Genomic DNA, 15,910 nt, shown 5'->3' with positions numbered 1-15,910 from the left:
TCTTATTTATCATTTTGTACATTCTTCATAATATGCTGTTAGTACAGTGCTAAATAAATGTACATATTTTAAAGGCTAAAAATTGAAATAATAAGGGTAATGAATCAAAACCCTTGAACAGCCACTTACAGGAGAATTGAGGGAACCCATTCTTAGAAACTACTTTCCCTATGTTTTCTGAATATGCTTGTATGTGGACATGCAAAGTAATGTTAACTAGGAAATAGTTATCATTCTGATATCTACAATAAAGTTATCCTGGTGAATATAATACAGCATAGAAATGTGTACAGTCTTAAGGCACATGCCAGAGTGGATTCTCTTAACTGTCACTAAGAAAATGACAGTATTTGAAACAGATTGTTGTAAATCACTGTCACAATTAATACTTGTTATATGTATGAGATTCCAAAACATGGGTGAAGGATAGCTCTTAAGGCTTTGAAAAACCCAGAATCCACGTAGGTTTACTTATGTGACAATCTTAAGGTAAGATAGTTGATCTCAGAGCATGATAAAGTGGGAAAAAATCCAGAAGGTCTGGTCAATTTCTAGAACTTAAAACAAAACAAGCAAAACCACATTATGTAGAGAAACAAAGCCTTCACTTGACACTCGTGAGGCTGAGACAGAAGAATCACAACTTCAAGGACAACCCAGGCTACACAGCAAGACTATGTCTTGAAAAGGTAAGGCAAGGAAGAGAGGGTGTAGATGAGAGTAGAAAAGGAATGGGGGAGGGAAGAGGAGAAGGATGGATAGGGAAAAGGACAGGAGAAATGGAGTAACATAGAAAGAAGGCAAAGGGAAAACAAACAGGCTAGCTTCTAGGGATTCAATGCTTCCAGAAATCCCATCTGGATTCTGCTACACTCAAAGGCACTAGCTGCCATACAATGTCCACATTGGAATACTTACTGTGTTGGTTGTGTGTCAGCTGTTCATTTCCGTTTTAGGGTGACTTCCTTCCTAGAAGTGTTTAATAAATATATTCATGGAAATACATACGTCTGAACTATCTAGGCTAGACTGCTGAAATTTAGCATACATTCAAATAGCAAAGTTGTTAGATTTGGCATCTCAAATGATTAAAAGTTCTTTTGGGTGCATTCCAGAGTGGATTCCATTCACTGTCGCTAGGGCAATGATAATTCCTGAGGAAGATCAACCAAAAGCTCTATCACAATCAATATCTATGAGTATTCAACTCTCTTCAGTCTTCTGGGTTTGTAAGTATAAATTCACCTAGCCCCATGGACTTTTCCATGAGACCACTCTACTGTTCTCATAGTTACCTCTAAATATTTGTATGATTTTTAATTCTCTCCCTGGCTTGGTGCTCTGAATTCCATAGTGTGTACAATTCTATCAGTGTTCACTGATTAGCTTGACTATGTTCTAAGTAGTACGCAAGCAAACTAAGGGTAACATAATAAAGCATAAACCATGACCACAAAGATCACACAGTCAGAGAAGCAGACACTTGAACAATCATTTAAAAAGTAAGCAAAGAAATGTATGCATAGTTGGTACATTAATGCTGTTCTTAGAAGCCATGCATTTTCAAATGAAATCTCAAGGCCAGATCACTACTCATGAGTTGTTGACTAGGGAGCCCCACAGCTTCCCCCAAATATTGTCATTGCTCTTGGTTACCCAGCAGAATCAGAAAAGACACTGTTGCTGAACACACTGTGCACTTTGAATAACTAAGCTGGAACTACATTAGAAGCTTCCTTTCCACTAGATAGCATTAATAGTGTTGGGATGCACTAAGCAGGCTGCTGAGAGAGAAAAACCAGTAACAATCTTACCCAGCTGGGAATTCTGTGTGATTCAGTAAGACTTGCCAGGCAAGATACGTCCACTGGTGCAACAGTGGCATGGCTATGTACAGCATAACCAACCACATTCTAGGTAGAGTTGAGGCCTGGTATATGGTAAGAAATACATGCCTTGTACTGTAAACCTGATCAAAAGCCTATAGTGGGAGAGGCCACAGGCCTTAGTGAGAAATGTAATACAGATGTTTTGTTAAATTTTTATGTAACTAAACCACTTACTAAATATTTATGTTTATACCTATGGATTAGTGCTACTCTCACCCTGGATCAGAGAAGTTTCTTTTTGTAGTGGGTGATGGTTAATGCGGAGAGTCATGTGTTTCTAAATTGCTGAGAAGAAGTGAATGTTAAGTGCTCAGCCTTAAATGGGGCAACTCTTTCACTACCTCCGAGGCCTGGAAGAAGGGATAGAAAAGATTGAAAGAGACAGAAGATTAGGAAGAGTGTTATGAAAACTAATCTTCTGGATACGATAGAATCATTGCTACCATTTACACACAACAGCTGCAGCTATCGTTGCAAGATATGCACAAAACGTAATAATAAATGAAAGTCAGAGGGGAAGTAGTGTGGGAAAAGAAGGGGCTTAGGAGGAATGGGAGAGAGACAACAGACAGTAATGGGGTTACATTGTATACACATAAAATTATCAACAATTTTGAAATTAAATAAGAGTCTCTAAAGTCTAAAAAGTGTTCACACACACACACACACACACACACACACACACACACACACCAAGTTGGAGCCTCTAACCCAGCGGGGCGGAAAGGAGACTCGAAAGAGAATTATCAGCAGGAGCACATGAACTGAATGTAACTTTAATGGGTAGCAGCTGGGTTACCAGTAGAGCGAGGGCTTTCCATCAAGAGGAAAAAGCATGGAGGCATAAAGCAACATGCTATAGTAAGCACTCCCGTGATAATGACTGACAAATTAGAAAGGGAGGGTGCTACTTAAGGGGCAGAAGGTCTCCAGGAGCTTGGCACATTAGGCACAGATGCTTGGCTAGTTTGCGTTTGACATCAGGACACACTGAAGTGTTTTGGGTAAGGCAAGGACATTTTAGAGCACTCAAACAGTTGTGAAGAACATTGATTTGAGACGTGTGTGACGTAAATCCCAGGGCAACATGACAAGAAACAAGTTCAGGCCACAGAAGTAGTGGAGAGGGAAAGGAGAAAATGGCAAAGGTAACACTAAAGTAAAATCTGTGAATGTTCTCTAACACCAAAAACAGCCTCTCCTAGGGGGACTTGGAGTTCTGATGGACTAGATTTCTAATTAACGACAATATAGCATAGGCCGGTACCTGAAAGTCCTGGATCTGAAGGCAGGCTGCCTATGTTCAAATGAAATCTTCATGGCATTTTATCTCTATGAACTTCGCAAAAGTTACTTGAACTCTGAGGCTCAGTTTTCCCAGTTGAAAGAATGGCACTAATGAGACTTCCTGCCAGGGACTGTGAGGATTCAAATATGCATCACAAGTAAAAGACATAGCATAGTGTCTGGCTTAAAATAAAATACCCAATATTGTTAGCTGCTTAGTTTTAATTATTATTAACCATATGCTTTGGAAAATATATGAGCATATGGCTGTTTTGACATCTTTCTATGAAATTTGAGAAATCTAATCAGTATGCTTGCCCAGATGGAAAGTTGCCCGTACCTCTCTGCATAGATGTAGACTGGTAAGCATAAATATTAAGCAAATGTTAGTAATTAGATATGATCGGTTTTAAAGATAATTATTTATACACTGTTCCAGACAGGATTTAAAGTGACTTATAAAGATACATAAAACATAGAAAAATGTCATAAATTTTTAAAGTAAGGATCAAAAAATTAGAAAAAATGGAAAACAGGAATAGAGACAAAATACAAGATTCAAAGCCAAGGCTCCTAAATTAAAAAGAGCAAGTGAGGCTTCACAGTTCAGTACCTGGAGCCAACTGCAGCCCAGCCTTGCAGCAGGTCATCCATGGAGCTCAATCTCCTCTCACATATGCACCAGGCCTTGACCTCTCTGGGGCTACTGTCAACAGCTTTATAGGAGCACAGTTGTCTTCTGTTTGTCATTAATGGTGAGAAATTTACAGCTAGTTCACAGTTCTACACGAAGGCTTATGATCGCAACTATTTTTTTTTCTCTTAATGGGTTCTATGAAAGGGGATCGTGTTTGCAGTCTCAGCTCCTTTTAAGATATGTATCAAGTAGGACGACTGAGTTAAAGGTGACAGCAGCTAACATTTCTATAGCATGTATTTTGTATCAGGTACTTTCCTGAGCATTTCCTACACATAGAGTTGTTTAGTCCTTTGAATCACGAGGCAGGTACTAAAATATTGTGTACATTTTACAAAGGAGGAAAGTGAGACACAGACTGAGCAAATAATGTGCCCAAGGACATTTACGCTGGAAAAGACAGTCTAATTTTCTGACTAGGCAGTCAGGTTCCAGAGTCCAAGGTCTTAGCCATTTGACTGTACCACCTCTTTCCATTCTAGAAATAGTGCTCTGCATGGTGACATTTGGGAAAGGGGACATTTTATGCCTAGGAACTTGAGGTAGGTTTTTAAAGTCATTACCTACTAATGGATCAATGTTTAAGAGGCCCTCAGTCTGGCTTACTTTCTCATTCCACTAACCTCTCCTTTGCAGGCAGGAAAAGACCCACTTTCCCCATCTAGGATATCTCTTCTAATGGACACTGGGGGCAAACTGAAGGAGGCAAAAGTAACCAAGATGAAATTTCCTTAGTTAGCTCTTAGACTCATCTGCAGGGACAGTTTCCACCAGATGGTGTCTACACAGTTAACTTTCAAAACTGTCAAATCATGTTCACAAGTGGTTTGAGGAAATGTCTACTTCATATATTATATACAACTCTACAGTAAGTTGTAAGGAGAGGGCTAGATATCCAACTCTACACAGCGCTCTTACAGAGCAGCATACATGAACATGAGGCTGTGGCTTTATCCTCCTGCCTTCACAGTCATAAAAACCTGCTTTTCAGGACAATACCCACCACAAATCCTAGAGGCAGGCCTCCAGACGGGTGGTTCACAGAAGTATTAAAGATCATAAAAAGTGAAATTGTTGGTCGGAAATGAACTCACATCCTATCTGACAACAGGAGAAATAGCTATTAAGAAATTCCTATTTAATTCTCTAACTTTCAAAATCTGCACTAGAAAAATCCTCCTCTCATATGAACTATGTAGGCTCTATAAAGGCCCCGTGAGGTTGGTGGTAGAAGACTGACCAGTTCACAACCTTTTATACTGAAGTCCTTAAAGAGCCTTAAAGTTTCTATACTAAGGAGCCTAATAACCTTCAAAAATCAAAACTCTCTAGCATAGTGAATGGTGCATACCTGGAATCCCAGCAAGTACCAGCCAAGGCAGCAGGACTGTGAGTTTGAAGCCAGTCTGGCCTATGTACGGAGATCTTGTTTTAAAAATCCAAGAGCTAGGGGTGTATTTCAGTGGAAGAGCACTGAGTAGCATTCACAAAGCCCTGGATTTGGTTTGATCCAACTCACCCCACCCCTACTCCCCCGAATAAAGGACTATTATAAAATCTAATTCATTTATAACCATTTTTAAAGTATGGTAAAGCTGTAACTTCTCAATAAAGCATATCGCCTTGTAGCTTCCTTATCATCGCCTACTAGATAAGCTCTGGTACAGCAGAACCCCCACAGAGAAGACCCCGTTCTCTTGTCAGGGTCACAGATGGTGGTGATTTCTAAACTGAACTCTAACCAGCATCTGTTTCTTTCAGGCCACGTCACCTAAAAAGCACCCACGCCATCCCCTGAAATGAGAAATCATGATGGTTGGTAACAAATCCAGCCCATGTTCACACCTAGCTGTGATTTCATGCATTTGGCTTCTTTTTAATTTTAGGGCTTCTGTGAGCTAGCTATGGCCACAGAAACCTTAAACACAACCAAATAACCTGTATTTGAATTTTAACTGATTGGAACTTCAGCAGATCATTTTAAAGTATTAATTTCTTTCAAGTAAAATGCTCGCAAGTACACATGTGAGTATGTGTACACAAAAGGTAGGGAAGTTACCAAATATGAAATAAATGTAATATATTAACTTACTGCAAGTCTTCCTTGCCTCCTAAACTGTTTAACCATAATTACTTGACACATTACTTCAAATCCCTAGTGCAAGATTAGTACAGGCATTATCAACATCTGGTGTACTGCAGAATGTTCTAACAGTTAAAAATAAAAAGTTACAAACACTAAAATGTTCGAATTACATTCATACATTTCTTTATTTTCAAGACTAATAAGACACATAAAAGTACCTTTAAAAGTTCTAAGGGGGGAAAGATGTGAATTTTGATAATGAAGTAAGTAGAATTTTAAAAAGTAAAGCAGTCAAAACAACTAGATGTACTTTCTTTGCCACATATGTGTAAATATTTACCCTTAGTATTATTATTACTATTATTAGTTCTAAGCAGAATTACACATGGAGAAATCTTCTCAGCAATGAAGATACTATATTACCTTATTTTATAAATGTCAAAAATTTTAATATATACAATATCCTTTATTGGACTGTAAACTTTATGAAAGAATGAACTTCATAGATTATTGGAGAGGGAAGGAAATGGACCTTATTTTGTTCATCTCTGTGCCTGTAGTGTCTAGAATGCTTCTTGGCCTACAATATGCACTCAATCAATATTTGTTGAATGAATGAGCTGGCATCAAAAATACCACTGATCATTCAACCACACCCAAGAGTTTATTGCTCAGACTTCTCCACCTTTGATATCATTGATTCAATACTCCTCTGTGAATTTAAAACCCTACCAGTGGTCACTCCCAAGCCATTCCTACTCACAGAACTCACTGAACAGTCTTCTCTAAACCCTCTGTCATCTGGTCAGCTCCTTTCTGTCTTCACTTTCTTTCCTAGACAGTTTGAATTCTATTATTTCAAATACACTCTTGACAGTGTCCTCATTAACTCCTAATTTCATTTACAAATATCTGAATAAAAACACTAGCCCATCTGAGCTCACTTTTGTGCTTTTATTCCTTCATGAGAGCTCCTAGGATCCAGAATGGACCTGGTAGATTATTATCCACATAAATTCTTCATCACCATGCTCACCTCAACACTGCTTGGCACCACAAATATGCTTCTCTGGGTCTAGCTTGCTCTCCTATTCTCCACAATATCTATTGCTCGAGTGACTCTAATACTCAACTCAAACCTTATCTACCTCAACTCTTGCCCAAGCGGCTGGTCTTGCTTCTTGTCTTATCATACAGAAATATAAATGCCACCAGACAACTTCCTGCTGCTGAATCTATAAAGTTATGCTCATCTCTGCCCACTCATGGTGAACCTCCACCTAATTCCAGATCCCCCCTCCATGGGGCATAGGATTCTGCTTTATCAATTATACTGTCCTTCTCATAAGCCTTAAGAGATACTAAATGAAAAGTGAATTCCCTGATCTCAAACCCTCTCCTGCTCCCACTCTTTCTCTGCTCATTAGAGTAAAATTTCTCTAAGAATTGTCCATATTCAGTTCCTCCAATTCCTCATCTCCTAAATTACTTCCTAACTAATCAGTCTATCTTTCCACCTTGTAATACTCTGAAATTGCTCCTACTATGGTAAGAGTCAGGATCTCTCCAAATCCAATGGGGAAACTGTCTTCCTAGACTTCTTTTAGTCCTTAGCACCAATGGCATTTGGTTTGTTTTTCTTTGCTTTGCTTTGGTTTTGTTTTTCAAGACAGGTTTTCTCTGTGAAGCCTTAGGCTGTCCTGGAACTTGTTCTGTAGACCAGGTTGGCCTCAAACTCAAAGAGATCTGCCTGTCTCTGCCTCCATAGATTAAAGGCAAGCACCACCATGCCTGGATATCACTAACTATTTTTAATATAGCAGAACTGGCCATTTTTAATCGACTATTATATTTGGAAAAAACTATTGAGCTGACATTCAAGGTGAGATAGACAGACAGATGGACAGTCAGACAGACAGATAGATGGAGAGAAACAGAGACAGAGAAAGACAGTGAGATATTCAGGGATGAACAATGCCTTAAAGCAGCAAAAAATTCCATCAATAGGAAATTGATTGGCTGTGATACATGTAATGGCAAAATATGTAGCTGTTAATAAAAGCAGTTCTATGCACTGACACTGAAAGCTTACCACAGGATATCAAATAAAATGCATGTTTTATGATGAAAAGATGGAAAGGATGGATGACTAGATAGGAATATCTAATATAGGTACACAAACAATGTCTGGAGAAAAAGGCAAACAAAAAAAAAATCTCCCTCTAGGAATTAAGATAAGCAGAGGCAATAAAATTATATTTTAACTCTTACTGGGTCAAGTAATAAAAATATCTTCATATCCCTGAGCACACTAAGGTATATAAGAAAGTTGAAAGGAGATAGACAGTAAATACTGAGAAAAGGTGTTGTAGGCTCTCCAAATCTTATGGACGAGGGAAAGAAGAGTGTTTAGTAGTATCAAACAAGAGGGAAAACATGTCCAATAGACAGAAAATAAAAACAGATAATGCTTAGTGGAGGAAAGCCAAATGGTCAAGAGATATCTAAAGAAAAAAGTCCACCCACACTGGCAATAATTTTTTACATGTTTGGTTGTCAATTCAGCAAAATTGCAGAAATATAATGTTGAATTTTTTAATATTTATTTTTATTCATGTGTATTTATTTATTTGTTGGTGTATGCCACATGTGTACTCTGCCTAATGTGGATGCTAGGAACCAGAAACAGGGCCTCTGAAAGCACAGCAAGCTCTCCTAACCACTGAGTCATCTCTACAACCCCAATGATAAATGTGAACTGGTAAAACCTTGTCAAAACAAGCTAATGTTTCTTTCTTTTTTAAAAATTCACTTCATAGCCTGATCCAAGGCCCCCTTCCTCATCTCCTCCCAGTTCCACCTTCATACCTCCTCCCCAATCTTCCCATCCCCTTTTCTTCAGAGAAGGAGAGGCCCCCCTATGGGGACCAACCCACCCTGGCACATCAAGTTGGTACAGAACTAGGCACATCCTCTCCCACTGAGACCAGACAAGGTAGCCCAGCTCTGTGAAAGGGATCCAAAGTCAGGCAACAGACTCAGAGACAGCCCCTGCTCTAATTGTTAGGGGACCCACATGAATAGCAAACTACATATGTGTAAGGAAACAAGGTCTAGTCCATGCATGCTCTTTGGTTGATAGGCCCAGCTTCGTTTACTCTGTAGGTCAGGTGAACATTACAGAACTTTCTCCGATTGCAATGAATTTTATGATCCATTGTTTAACACATGCCTTCCCTGTTAAAATGCTTTGCAGGAAAAAAAAAAGACCAGTGTCTATCTCCACTACAAGTTAAGTGTATGGTTGGCCAGACCCAATTGCAGGGTTCCTAGAACATTGAAAGTCCTCACAGTAAGCATACTGTGGACTCTCACCATACTTTCAGATATGCCACTAGCGATAATTTAAAGACACAGGCACTAAGGCGCTCCTAGGACCTAAACTGAAAAGGCTACAAACATGAAATAGTTCAGATATCAGAGGGTGTTTCCTTCTCTTTAAAAGACCTTGAATTCAAGGTACTTCTAGACAGTCACAGACATGAAATTGACTATGATCTATCATTTCCATTCTTCAGTTGCTGGAACCGTCTAATCTCTGACCTTGTCATTTTCTGTCACAGCCATCTTGACAAATCTCTCAAACTAGATTGCCCACAATGCTTCCAGACCTTGGCTGGAAAGTGATGCTGTAAAGAAATGAATCCAGCCTCTGTGACTTGAGATAAAAGCACACTACAATAAACCAAACCCTTTTGTTTTTCAGCTGTATGGAGGTATAACTATATGAGGCTGTGAAACATATATGCATCTTCTTGATGGCGCACCTTCTTTTTTCATTTTCTCAAATGCACTGGAGCCCTTTAACACTCTTGTCAGGAGAACTACCCTCAGAATACTGGCCCTCTACAGCTCTGTCGTCCACAGCATCATTAGTTTTGCCCTCTCTCTTTTGTCTCAATGAAAAAAAAACTATTTCCCTTTTTCTAAGTCCAGTATTTTTTCCACTTTCGTTATCCTAAACCACCACCTCTCAGCTTCCTCAGGGACCCTGTATCATCTCAATCTATGTGATCGACTCATAAATAGGCTTCTCTCTGTCCTGTATTTAAAGCAACACAAAATTAATACCCTGATCTCCCCTGAGCCTTGTCTCTTTCCTATCATAGCCAAACTTCTTTAGTGTAAATGCCACACTGTCCCAGACTGGGAGTGTAGCTGACAGTATATTACTTGCCTACTATGCATGAGACCATGGTTTTGATCTCCACAATAGAAAAAAATGAAAGATATTTTTAAAGATCATCTATCCCTAATAAGGGCATAAGTGAAAAATACTCTTGATAGTAAATATATAAACCCTCTGAGATGTTACTCGATTTTAAATATATATATGTATATAATATTTATCTTTCATTGATAATAATTGTGTATATTTATGGGATAGAATCAATTTTTGATCTATGTATATATTATAGAAAGATTCATTTTATTCTTTTTAACATTTTAAGAATAAATAATGCATTAGCAGTGGTCAGCATACAGTACAATAAATGACTAAAACTTATGTATCCAGTTGAAGTGAAACTATTTATCCATTGATCAATTCCTCTCTCACTCAGAAGGTCACTTACTACAATGATTTTCCAGGGACTGGGAAGATGATTCAGTGGGTAAAATCTCTAATGATGACCTAAGCTCATTCATTACAGAACCCATGTAAAAAGCCTGATATAGGCAGGCAGGTTAGAAACGGGAATATTGCTGAGGCTCGCTGGCTGCCAGCCTAGCCAAAACACAGCAAGCTCCAGGTTCAGTGAGAACTCAGTTTCAAAGGAATAAGGCAACAATAATAGAGCTGGACACCTAAAGCCCTCCTCTACCTCTGTGTACACAACCATAAGCTCATGTGGGCATGCACATATGCATCATACACCAATACAAAGCCCTCCTCCACCTCTGCATACACAACCACAAGCTCATATATGCATGCACATATACATCCCACACCCATACAAGGCTGTTCTACAGAAATAGTTATATATTTGACCAATGGGCAAGAGTGTTCAGTGAAGCTTCATGGTGGCTTGGACAAGGGTAACAGGCAGAGCAGATGGAAACATGTGGAAGGATACGTGATACAGTTTGAAAGTGAAATCAAGGGTTCAAACACTGTATGTGATGGGCTAAGTAGAAGACAGAAATCATGGGTGACCCAACAGTCTTGGTTCAAGCAACTAAATGGATAATGGTGGCCTTTTTTCTTAGTCATGGGAAGGCAAAGGGAAGGGTTAAAGATGTTAGGGCAATCACTAATCCTCATTCGGCCATGCTACCATGTCAAATGACGCGGAAAAATGTCAAATAGGTCATTAAGAACATGAGGCGTCCACATAGAAGAAAGGCCCAGAACAGAAACACGAACGATGGCTGTCTAGATAGGTATTACGGCAGTGATGCTGAAAGAGAACTTCTGAGGAGGTTTGGGGTGGAGAAAAAAGTCTGTAGGCTGAGCCGGGAGACACCCTACTGCTCAGTGTTTGGGGAGGTAAGTTTTAAAGAGCTTAGGCAATTATTTGTGCAAACTTAGATTTCAAAGAAGTTAACACACAATATATATATATATATATATATATATTGAGAAGTACACAAGCTCTACCTTTTCCAGGGCATAACTCCTTCCAAGTCCAATGTTATCAAATGCATTCTGGTCTTTTTTTCAGGCTGGATATTTCAAATTACCTTTAAGCAAAATAGCACTTTTATTTTGCTACACCATTGTTGCCTACTCCTATATAAAAGCAGTATACAACTAGGTAGGTGTTATAAAAGTACCACTTAGTTGGAACTTCTCCATAGAGTCTGTTGCCTAATAACCATCTCACACCTACAAAGGCTACAGGTGACAAGACTAAAAACCTAGTTTATATTCTCTCAGGCTGTTTTACTTCCCTGTTGCAGTCACCTTCTGTACCCTCTCACTGACCTTGCCAAATGCCAGAAAGACCTCAGGACAGCTGATAAGTCACACCTTCCTTCCCAGTGCTGCCACTGTTAAGATGAACCAAGGAGAGGCATATCTTTATATTTCCACCCACAGACCTGTACTTAAACATAAAGAGGAGATTCTAGTCCAGCGTGTTTGTTCATATCTTCACTCCTGTCACTCAGGAAGCTGAGACAGGACAATCACCATGAATATGAGGCCAGCTAGGATATACAGTGAGTTCTAGGCTAGCCTATGATACATTATGAGACTCCATCTCCAACAACTTAGAATTAAAAAGAGGAAATATTTATAGTTAGGTCAAAGTTGTTATCAGGAATAGAATCTCAAAGGGAGAAAAAAAGTCAGCAGAAGGGAAGCTGTGTGAGAGCTAGGCCTGGGCATGGCACGCCGTTAAAAGTATAAGGTAGCAAACTGAGAAGGCTTAGTTTCAGACTCAGAAAAGTAGAAAAAGGTTCCAACTCCTGGAACAGCAATGCCATCCATTCTCTCACTTAGCATCAGTATAGCCCCTGTGATGTCCTCAGAATCTGCTTCTTCCAACCATCACTAAATACAAAAGACAGCAATTCCTATCCATGTGGCCTAAGTGTTAAGGAGTAGAAGTACAACAATCAGTAATCAAAACAAATGTAGGAAGGGTGCAGGAAGAATGTTAGGGGGCTCAACAATTAGGAACACTGGTTACTCTTCCAGAAGTCCCAGGGTTCAATTGCCAGCACATTCATGGCAGCCCACAACTGTCTGTAACTCCTGTTCCAGGGGATCCAACACCCTCATTCAGACATAAACACAGGCAAAACACCAGTGCACATAAAATAAAAATAAATGAACTTAAAAAATAAAAAAGAAGAATGCTTAGGCACAGGTTTGCCATTTTAAGTGGGTTGGCCAAGTGACTGCCTTGAAAGAGAGGTGCAATACTTATGTACAAACCCCTACTGTGGGTTACAAGTACCTCAGGATGGTTTCTTCTTATTTCCACCTCCCCACCACCACATCTCAATCCCTTGAAGACATTGCATCCCCAATCCCTGGTACAAATATTTGTGCTTCAAGATCCAGTTACTGCCTTTACAGAGATTACAACCCTCCAGAGGGAAAACCAGAGTGGTATTCAGACCTTTGTTGAAGTATAAATAAAGCCCTTAAAGATAGTATAATTAGTCATTCTGCTTGGGGGAAGGAGGTATGCATTCAATGAGCTTGTTTCAGAAGCTATGACTTTAAGCTAAATCCTGGGAGATGAATAAAAATGAATTGGGGGGGGGGATATGAGTGGCAAGTTTACCAGAAGGGGAAAAAACAATAGTTTAAGCAAAGCTCAAGAGGTGGGGTTGAGGAAGACATTCTGCATATCTCTGCCTAAGCTACAAATAAAGAGGGCACTGTCATTCTGTTGACCTGATGTGGCTTGGTCGCATACACATATTTTTGTCAAATACTTGTCAGTGGCTACACTATTGCTTCTCTCCTGGCCATCAGGAAAGGAAGAAGTTAAATCAGGTGCCCATCCCTAGAATCCAGGAATGCACCCCTAAAATCCAGGATTATACTCTCCAAACTTCGAGACAATTACCACTGAGCTGTGAGCATTGGAGGTGTCAGGCATCCGGGCACATTCAGGGGTAGGTACTTAACAATGGCAACAGTCAACGGCCCTGTGTTTGAAGACATGAATGAGGTGGTTCGCCTCCTCCACAGAGCATCTAAGATGGAGCCGAGAACCAAAATTTAGCTTCACACAAGCTCTGTCCTATTGTCAGAGTGTAACTTAGGGCACCCCACTTAGCCTCTCAGTCTCCTTTTCATCATATCATGGCTGTAACTGTAGTACCTATTGAGTAGAAGTCGTATGTGGCTTATCTGAGATGCTATGAGAACTTAACGCCATGCCCAATTTCATCCATTCATCATACCATCATTATAGGAGTTCCAACCTTGAAGGGAAAGTGCTCAGAGAACACGAACCAGCATGCTTCATACATTTACAGAGTAGTAATCCCAGAGCAGGCCTCCAAGCTCAAATTTACCACTCGGACCTAGCGTGCAGCATTTGAAATCATGTTACCAGGGTTCATCTGTGTGACCCACAGGGAGCCTCACAAACCAGTTTTGTGGGGGCTTTTCCTACTAGGATTTCCAGCAGGTAGTTACACACACACACACACACACACACACACACACACACACACACCAAGAAAAAACTGCCTGAGCTCTCTGCACTAAACATTGTTTTCACTACTTTACATTAAGATTATTCTTTAGTTCACTATCTCCTTAATATCAACACATTTATGAATATTGGGGATAAGAAAGCAAAAAAGTATCCAGTTTTTTTTTAAAAAAAAAAAGAAGCAGAGGATAGATGTGATGTTGCACACCTGCAATAGCACTTTGGAAGGTAGAGGCAGGATTCCCAGCCGATGTGAGTCCAGCCTGATCTACATAATGAATTCCAGACCAACCTGAGCTACAATGAGATCCTGTCTCAAAATACCAAAACTGGAAAGGAGGAAAAGTGGAGTAAGGATTGCCCAGGGACATAGGAGACTAATTTCTCCCACACATACAGGCCTTAGCTAGGGTCAATCCTGCTAGAAGCACTATTTTACAAGGCTACATCCTGTAACCCTGAAACTGTAACACAGTAGTGGAAGAAAGGTTTGGTTAAAACAAAACATATCACTTTTTCAAGCCAACAGAATTTTTTAACCAAATTATTTTGCCATCAACTTCCCCCCCACCCTATCTTCTCCAGTGTTACAGGCTGGAGAAACACTGGTGTCCTTCTGCCAGGAGCAGACCCCAGTCTGCTTGAAGAGTGCATGATAAAGGAGTTGAGCTCCAAAGTACACAGCTGCGTCTCCAGCTCCAAGCCCAAAGGGAGTCTACTGAGGCAGAATTCAGTGTCAACTGGCCTTTAGCCTGTACCTGCGATGGAGAGACAAGGGGAAGCTAGGAAAACAGAAGCCTGGAGCTCAGAAACAGCGAGGGGCCACAGTATGAGTGGGACTAGCCAAACCCTTCTAGAAGTAGTCACCAAAAAAGTGACTAGCTGCCAAGTCTGAGGACACAGCTCCGCTAGAAGCCTCTTGCAGCCTGCGCTGGGGCCAGCTCTCCAGAGGGGCCAAGGCTGGCAGGAAAAAGCTGGGGCACACTGGGCCAGCGATACCTGTGGAGAGACGGCACCCAGAAACAAGGTCCAAGGGAACCAAGCAGAAGCAGCCCGAGAGAAGGAAAAGTGGCTAGGAGAAACCGCCCGGAGCAGACGGGAGGCACCGCGTGGGGGTGCGGTCCCTTGACACGGACATGGCAGAGGGATAGCGTAGCAGCTGGGGAGAGAGGACAGGGACCAGGGACCGTACCCAAGGTACAACAGGACACAAGCCCTTGAGAAGGGGCAAGACACTGTGCTGGGGGGGAGGGTCTGCGAAGTCCCAGACAGAGGGCGAGGAGGCGCTCAAACACTAGCTGCCACCTACCTGTCACCTGCAACAGGTGCTACTAGGTGACCAAACGTCCCGGTGCTGAATGGTTGGAAAGGTCTTTAGCTCCAAACAGACTAAGACCACAACCCAGGCGGCCAGTCCTACTCACCCTCCCAGGAGGCGGAAAAAGCTGCAACTTTCCCTGGAGCGGGGAGGAGCTGGACTCTTAAAGGGGCCGCACAGAGAGCAGGGATATTTTAGCAGAGTGCCAACTGGCACAGTAGAGCGCTCTGGGAACCAAAGCCTTAAGGCACTGGAGGAATTTCCTCCTGAGTTAGTAGAGTTTGAGGGCCTACTAGATGTCATTTACGTCTATCTTTGTTCACACTTTTAAATGGTGGGGGTGGGGAGTAAAGTTCGCTTACCTCTTGGTTCAGCGAGCCAAAAGTTGTCTGTCAAGTACTTCTAAGAAATCTAGAGTCTGACTCTGGGAGGGAAAGACTTCTTCTTCAG

General features: G+C 40.8%; 1 protein-coding gene across 3 annotated transcripts in view; it reads right to left on the bottom strand.

Moving 5' to 3' along the window:
* SYTL4 (synaptotagmin like 4) overlaps positions 1–15,594 on the bottom strand; it is a 54,300-nt gene extending 38,706 nt beyond the window's left edge. For all 3 annotated transcript variants that reach the window (XM_084789946.1, XM_084789948.1, XM_084789947.1), the window contains exon 1: positions 15,452–15,594. The gene's annotated coding sequence lies outside the window, so the exon portion shown is untranslated. The remainder of the gene's footprint in view (positions 1–15,451) is intronic.
* Positions 15,595–15,910: the final 316 nt, after the last annotated feature.

Source organism: Acomys minous (genome assembly GCF_964271855.1).
Source record: "Acomys minous genome assembly, chromosome: 7".
NCBI lineage: Eukaryota > Metazoa > Chordata > Mammalia > Rodentia > Muridae > Acomys > Acomys minous.
This window is presented reverse-complemented; position numbering and strand designations above follow the sequence as displayed.